Source organism: Hippopotamus amphibius, chromosome 8 (assembly GCF_030028045.1).
Source record: "Hippopotamus amphibius kiboko isolate mHipAmp2 chromosome 8, mHipAmp2.hap2, whole genome shotgun sequence".
Classification (NCBI taxonomy): Eukaryota; Metazoa; Chordata; class Mammalia; order Artiodactyla; family Hippopotamidae; genus Hippopotamus; species Hippopotamus amphibius.
In genome coordinates, this window is record NC_080193.1 from 23,362,566 (window position 1) to 23,370,384 (window position 7,819).

At 45.1% G+C, this 7,819-nt stretch overlaps 1 pseudogene; it reads left to right on the top strand.

Moving 5' to 3' along the window:
* The first annotated feature begins 5,270 nt into the window (after positions 1 to 5,270).
* Positions 5,271 to 7,187, top strand: LOC130859397 (V-type proton ATPase subunit C 2-like; annotated as a pseudogene).
* The last annotated feature ends 632 nt before the right edge of the window (positions 7,188 to 7,819 follow it).

The window sequence follows — 7,819 nt, forward strand, 5'->3', positions numbered from 1 at the left end:
CAGCTGTAAGTGAAAAACAGGGCTGTACTTGAGGAAATGTCTTCATTCGCAAATACCTGGGTCTCACGAAATGCACTCACTGAGAGAGTCAGGACTGACCCCTTGCTGTTCATCAAGTTTAAAAATATTTTAAAGGAATGGCTTTTTTCAAAATGTCATTCTGTGCAAGACTGAGCATAGGCAAACCCATTTTGAAAGAAATATGTTTTAAGGGAAAAAAAAGCTTTTTAAGAATTTTTAATTATTTTTAATTTTGCTATTAATTTTTAAAATATAAAAATACTTTATCCTTGACTCCCCTGACTGACATTTTATGTCTCTACCAGAAATGGAAATATGTATCACTTGTCACCAAAAAAAAAAAATCACTTCCTCCAAATATGAAATGGATGCAAAATAATGTTACAAACTCCCAGTTAGATTCAGTCGACTGACAGAGGCTCTGATCTGAGGTTAGCTTTCTCTTCATTAAAAAGGATGATTTGCTGGTATTAGAGAGGTGATCAGTGTGTATTAGCATCAAACTGAGAACTTATTTGAATGTAATGAAGGGAATGGAAGGATGACTAGGAAGCAACAAACCATGTGGCGCCTTTTTAAGTCGTGGGCTGTGACAGCAGCTGAAACTCTCTCCCTTCCACCAGTGGTCTGAGCCTCATTTTTATGGAGCATAGCCCATGGGTGCCCTTATCTTCTGGGAAAAAAATGATGGGACAAGGTCCTCTCTCATCTAAGGATGGATATTCCGACAGAAGGCTAATGCGGCCATTTCAAGTGCTCAGGAAGGATTTTTGACCATCACATGACACCACCATAAACCATTATTTCTGAAAAACAGAAATTAAAAATACCTTTTCAAAGCAGTAATGTCTTGCCTTTGAATAATGTAAAGGTATGCAGGTCATATTTAATGCTATGTGAAGTTTCTTTCTGACACTTAATTTTCCCATAAACTTTGTTCTAAACTGAGAACTCTCGATCATATGCGGGACCTGATGTCTGGGAGCTGCAGAGGTTTATGAGACATTGTCAAGGGCCCCAGGTGTCTGGTGAAGGATGAGGGGTAGTTGTGTCTGCAACTTTTGTCCTTTTTTCTCTTGAGACCTTTTTCTCTTCTTTAATTTTTTAACTGACGTATAGTCGATGTACAATAGTATGTAAGTTTCAGGTGTACAATATAGTAAGTCACAATTTTTCAAGGTCAGACTCCATTTATAGGTATTATAAAATATTGGCCATATTCCCTGTGTTGTACAGTATATCCTTGTAGCTTATTTTATACCTAATAGTTTGTATCTCTTACTCCCCTACCCCTACACTGCCCCTCCCCCATTCCCTCTCCCCGGTGGTAACCACTCATTTGCCTTTTTTATCTGTGAGTCTGTTTCTCTTTTGTTATAGTCACTAGCTTGTTTTATTTGCAACGTTTTTCCTTTCTTATAGCTGCTCGCCTTGGTGTTTCTTCATACTTGTGAAATAAAAAATTAACGTTATTAATCACGGTCTCACCCTTCCTCTTTCATTCCTTAGATTATCTCTTCCCTTTCTTGGACTGCTTTCCCTGTGTTTGGACTCCTAGAAGAAGCTTGGGAAAATTTTAAAAGTTCAGTTGGATGGCATTTCTTTTTTTTTTTTTTTTTAATATAGCTATTATTTATTTATTTATTATTTTATTGTTTGCTGTGTCAGGTCTTAGTTGCAGCATGCAGGATCTTCGCTGCAGCATGTGAGATTTTTTTATATCAATTTATTTATTTATTTATTTATGCCTGTGTTGGGTCTTGGTTGCTGCACGAAGTCCTTCTGTAGTTGTGGCAAGCGGCGGCTACACTTCATCGCGGTGCGAGGGCTTCTCGGTGCAGTGGCTTCTCTTGTTGCAGACCACGGGCTTGGGGTCCACGGGCTTCAGTAGTTGCAGCACGCACGCTCAGTAGTTGTGGCTCATGGGCTTCGTTGCTCCACGGCATGTGGGATCGTCCTGGACCAGGGATGGAACCTGTGTCCCCTGCATTGGCAGGCAGATTCTTAACCACTGTGCCACCAGGGAAGTCCCAGGATGGCATTTCTAAAAATGCAGCTTTTTTTAAGTCTTCTTTGATGGAACGGCAGCAATTTTCACAGCTGCTCCTTACGCTTTAAACCCCAGTTTAAGGAGAGGTTGGAGAATTTCCTCTTGGGAGTGCCTTTTATGTGGTATATTGAGATTTGATCATAGGTTGAGGAATTTAAGGGGGGTGATCTTCAGCTTAAGTAACAGAGCAAAGAGAAGAGTAACCTTCATTTTAACACAACATGCTCTGAGTATGTAATTTTGTAGAGGCAGCCAAAACCCACTCAAATGTCAAACATCAACGGATAGGCAAACAGACTTAGTGGCACAATTTCAAGTTATTAGATTTTCATCATCCTTTTGTTATTCTGCTTTTCAACGGCTGCACAGAACTGTTCCAGTGGGATCCCTTTCTCAGTGAGATATTCCTAACCATTTTCCCAAAATTGTACCCCCACCCACCAATCACACTCTTTCTACGTCTTCCCTGCTGTTCTGTTATCAACAGCCTCAGAGGTACTGTATATTTCACAAATGCACCTGTTTATTTTCTGTCTTCCCCACCGGAAGGTGAGTCCCATGAGAGAGAGGATTTTTATCTGCCTTTTTTTCATGTTTTACACCCAAGCCCCAGGCAGTCCTCAACACACAGCAGCTGCTCAGTAAAGAGTTATTGTCTTCTTAATTAATATAGCTGTCAACTTCTGGCCAAACAAACCTGCAACACCGAGAGAGGAGAGGGGTTTTGAAGGGAGCCTATTTCTCCTAAGAAATCCATCCTCCCTTCTCGAAAAGGCTCCCTGGTCAACCATTGTGCATCATTTATTACATCCAGCCACCTGCCAAATGACCACATTATCACCTCCTGTTCATCATGGTTTCTCCATTTGGAGGCGGCCGGTCTTAAATTTCACTCACGTTCCCATCTGCAGCCGGATGTCTCTGCTCTAGGACTCCAAGATCAGGGCCAATGCAAATGGTAACGTGTGAAATGTGTGCCTGGGGTGACATTTCTTCAATTTCTGGACAGCCAATGGGCGATTCGAATATCCTAGAGTAATAAACTGTGTGCCCACTAAAGGCTCGAGTGAGGAGGCTTCACAAATCTGATGAGAGTGACAGCCCGGCCACAGCTGATACAGGCGAATCATGCCTGATGCCCAGGTGGGAAGTGGGGAGGTCTGTACACCAATCAAGTAATGCTGTCACAGGCCTGGGTGGCAGTGGGTGGAGGAAAGCAATGCGATTCTTCTTCCTAATGGAGAATCCCAGGGAGACCACCTGGGGCTCCCAGATGTATCTTTTTAAAAAAAAATAAATTTATTTATTTATTTATTGGCTGTGTTGGGTCTTTGCTGCTGCACACTAGTTGTGAGAAGCGGAGGCTACTCTTCGTAGTGGTGCGCAGTCTCCTCATTGCCGTGGCTGCTCTTGTTGTGGAGCACGGGCTCTAGGCACGCAGGCTTCAGTAGTTGTGGCACCTGGGCTCAATAGTTGTGGCTCATGGGCTCAAGAGCACAGGCTCAAAATGGTTGTGGCACAGGGCTCGAATCCAGGTCCCCTGCATTGGCAGGCAGATTCTTAACCACTGCGCCACCAGAGAAGTCCACCCAGATGTATCTTATCCTTCCAGGGTTTATCTCACTGGGTTGTCAGCAGCTAGTCTCTCAGACCCTGTCCTTGGTTCTGAATGCAACTTGTCCTGTCCCTCTCTGCATTACTGCTCCATTTTCAAAGAGTCTCAGTTTCCTCATTTGTAAAATGGGGATAATAACAGCATCTGTTTTTATTAGCATCACTATTAAATGTCTTAATGCCCCGTGCTTAGATTGCGGTTTAGCTTATAAGGAAGTACTTAAGTCTAGGCTGTTATCTTTATGATTTGCTTCTAGCTTCCCTCTCTGTTGGCCTTTTCCTCCGTCTGCTCTGGTTTCTCTCCTTGCCATGGCTTTGCGGTCTCACGCATCATCTTGGACCCCACATCTACCTGATTTTGGACTTCAGCTCCCTACATCTGACCAATGGGGGGATTCTTAAGGATAAGATATCTTCTCATCCAACCTTAAGTCCCAACTGAAACTGAAATGAGATTCATCTTAGTAGTCAGCCATGTATGTTTTAGATAAAATGTAGGCATGGCAGTTCTAACACCATTTAGTTATAGCCATCCAGACTTTTAACCACCATGAAGATGAGATAGACAGATTGGTTTTGCACGTCCAATGGAAGGTCAGTCCTGGCCCAAGACACTGGGTGTGGAGCTGGCCTTGACACACCCACGGCACCCTGTGGCCCCTGCGGCCCCTGCATTCGCAGCCCCAACGCCCCGCTGTGGAGCCCTGGCTGATGGCCTGACTGCCCACCAGAGTTTGCAGCATGCAAACTCCTAATTTCAAATGCATGTGGGATCTAGTTCCCTGACTAAGGATAGAACCCAGGCCCCCTGCATTGGGAGTAGTGATGCTCTCCCTGGCACAAGGCTGGTGAAAAAACATAACCCTGCAAATATCTCTTAAATGAATGAAGAAATCAGTGAATGAAAGCCAGTTCTCCAAAAAAGACTCATCAAGAAAGTAAGCCCTGCTCAGGGATGGAAGTAGACCTATTACAGGGATATTTTGTGGCTGCCGTAGAGGTGTCCCACCTCGATTTCCACAGGGCATCCCTTAGCTGCAAATGGTCCCCTTAGCAGACAGGCTCTGCCTTCTGGATCTGCCTTGGTTTCCACTTTTCCCGGTTAGCCAGCCAATTACTGAACGAATCACAGCAGGGATGCAGGGTCTGGTCCAGATCAGGACCCCTCCAGTGGGGAACCTCTGCTCTGAAGCTCCCCATTGTGTTGGCTGAAACTTTCTCAGATCTGTTTCCCAAGTCCTCTCTGCTCAGTTCTTCTTCTTCCTCTTTTATCTTCCATATGGGCATTGCCCTCCCTGCCCCCGCAAACTGTGTGCGCTCCTAACTCTCCCAGCATCTGCTTCCCAGAACTTCAAACTAACAAAATGGTCTTTCCCATCAGAGATTCCAAACAATTCAGGAAGTTTTGAAAAGTTGAAATATCTGACAGCAAATAAAACTTGAAAGACAAGAGGCCGCAGCCTCCTGGAAACCAGCCGGGTACTTGGCTATGCACTCTGGCCACATGCCCACCACTGCCTGCAGCCCCCAAAGTGTAGCCAGTGCCCTGCTGGCTCTGGAAATTGCATAAAATAAGACAGGAAGCATGTGGGAGTCTTGCTTAATTTCTGCCCTTGGCAATAAGGAAAATTTACAAGCTCTGGAGAAGGTAAACATAGTAACTCCAAGTCCAACCTGTCTGATGGTACCAAATTCATTATTCTTGACTTCAAGGTGGGCCTTGGATTCTCATGTTGGCTTCTCTGATGGGGTGGGGAGACTCGATACCTTCGTGGAAAGCCTCATAAAGAGAATGGCCCAGAGATTTCCCTGGCAGTTCAGTGGTTAAGACTCTGTGCTTCCATTGCAGGGGGCACGGGTTTAATCCCGTAGGGCTTGGCATGGCCAAAAGATAAAAAATAAACAAACAAACAAAAATGGCCCAGAATGTGATAGGAGTAAGGGATAATGCAGGAGGGAAGGTACAGGAGAGCTTCCCCACCAACAGAGTAGACCCAGCATCCTCTGTGCTCACTTTGAATGGGACCAGACAGGTATCCGGCAGGACAGTCACTGGGGAGTGGCAAGCATGATGGACACAGAAACTGAGCAGCCAGCATAGATGGAGACTGACCTCGAGTCCCCAAGGACTGCCTACAGCTCTCTGAGGACACTCCTAGAGTGCCTGGATTAGAAATCAGTGGAACATGGGACTTCCCTGGTGGCGCAGTGGTTAAGACTCCATGCTCCCAATGCAGGGGGCCTGGGTTCTATCCTTAGTCAGGGAACTAGATCCCACATGCATTCAAAACTAGGAGTTTGCGTGCTGCAAATAAGAGTTTGCATGCCACAAGTAAGGAGCTGGTGAGTGACAACTAAGGAGCCCACCTGCCACAACTAAGACCTGGTGCAACCAAGTAAATAAACAAATACACTTTAAAAAAAAAGGAAATCAGTGGAACACCTCTCCACTTGGACACTGATCAGTATTGCGAGCAAGGAAGACTTTGTGTTGGATTCCGAATATCTCATCATGCTCCTGGCCCCTGTCCCCCAACCAAGCGACCCACAATGGCAAAAAGCCTGCGAGTGCCTCTTGGATGTGGCGGTCCCTCCATCGACCAAATTGATGGTCCAGGACGAGTGCAACCTCTACGTGGTAACTCTGTTGTGAAAAGTGATTGATGATTCCAAAACCAAAGCCAAAGAAAACAAGTTCACTGACAGTGGATTTTCCTATGATGTAAAGCATTTTAAAAAAAGGGGGGACTTCCCTGGTGGTCCAGTGGTTAAGAATCCGCCTGCCAATGCAGGAGACACGTGTTTCGAGCCCTAGTCCAGGAAGATCCCACATGCCACGAAGCAAGTAAGCCCATGCGCCGCAGCTACTGAGCTCATGTGCTGCAACTACTGAAGCCCGTGTGCCTAGAGCCCATGCTCCATGACAAGAGAAGCCACCTCAATGAGAAGCCCACGCATCACAACGAAGAGTAGCCCCCAGCTCGCCACAACTAGAGAAAGCCTGTGCTCAGCAATGAAGACCCAACACAGACAAAAATAAATAAATTTTTAAATAAATAAAAACAAATTAAAAAATAAAAAGGGAAGAGGTGACCAGACTGCTGTCTGATAAGAAGCAGTGGTATCGAACTTCCCGTGTTGCCCTTAAAAAAAGATCATGCAACTTCCAGGACCACAGATGGAATGTCCCCAACTGCACAGACTCCAGATCAACTTCTGGGAAGCCTTGACTGCCTGGAAGCACATAAAGACCTTGAAAGTGTTTGTGGGTTCATACCCAGATATGGACTGCCAGTGATATTTCAGGTGGTCCTTCTACAGCCTCACAGAAGGCATCCACCAAACATTGAGAGGTTCCAAGCTGCATCCTCAGACATCTGGATGACGCAGCAGTGGCAAGGGTATCGTATACATCTACAGAGGACCATGAATTGTGACTCAACCTCCAAGCCTACTTCCCTTGTGTCTTAGTTTTCTCATTGACCTTGGTCTTGTTGACTAGACGGGTCAGCTGGCACCACTAAGCTTTCGTATCCACGCAGACTACAACAGATTCTTCTGTCCCTTAGCTAGAGAATGCTTCAATGTCCTACAGAATTTAGATGTTGAAAGAAGTTGTTCACAAAGGCAGTTGTAGTTCCTTTTTTTTAAGATTTATTTATTTATTTATTTATTTATTTATTTATTTATTTTTGGCTGTGTTGGGTCTTCATTGCTGTGCATGGGTTTTCTCTAGTTGTGGCCAGCGGGGGGTACTCTTCGTTGTGGTACGAGGGCTTCTCATTGTGGTGGCTTCTGTTGTTGGGGAGCATGAGCTCTAGATGGGTGGGCTTCAGTAGTTGTGGCTCGCAGGTTCTAAAGCACAGGCTCAGTACTTGTGGTACATGGGCTTAGTTGCTCCGCCATATGTGGGATCTTCCCGGCCCAGGGATCAAATCCGTGTCCCCTGCATTGGCAGGCAGATTCTTAACCACTGCACCACCAAAGAAGGCCTGTGGTTCTTTTTTAAACTTATAATAAAGAAATTCTGTCAGCCCTCGGGGGGAAAAATTAGAAGACCACATCATGTAAAAACATACATTTCCCCATTTTCTTTCGTAAAGACGGAAGCTGTTATGACACTGGATTTACGCT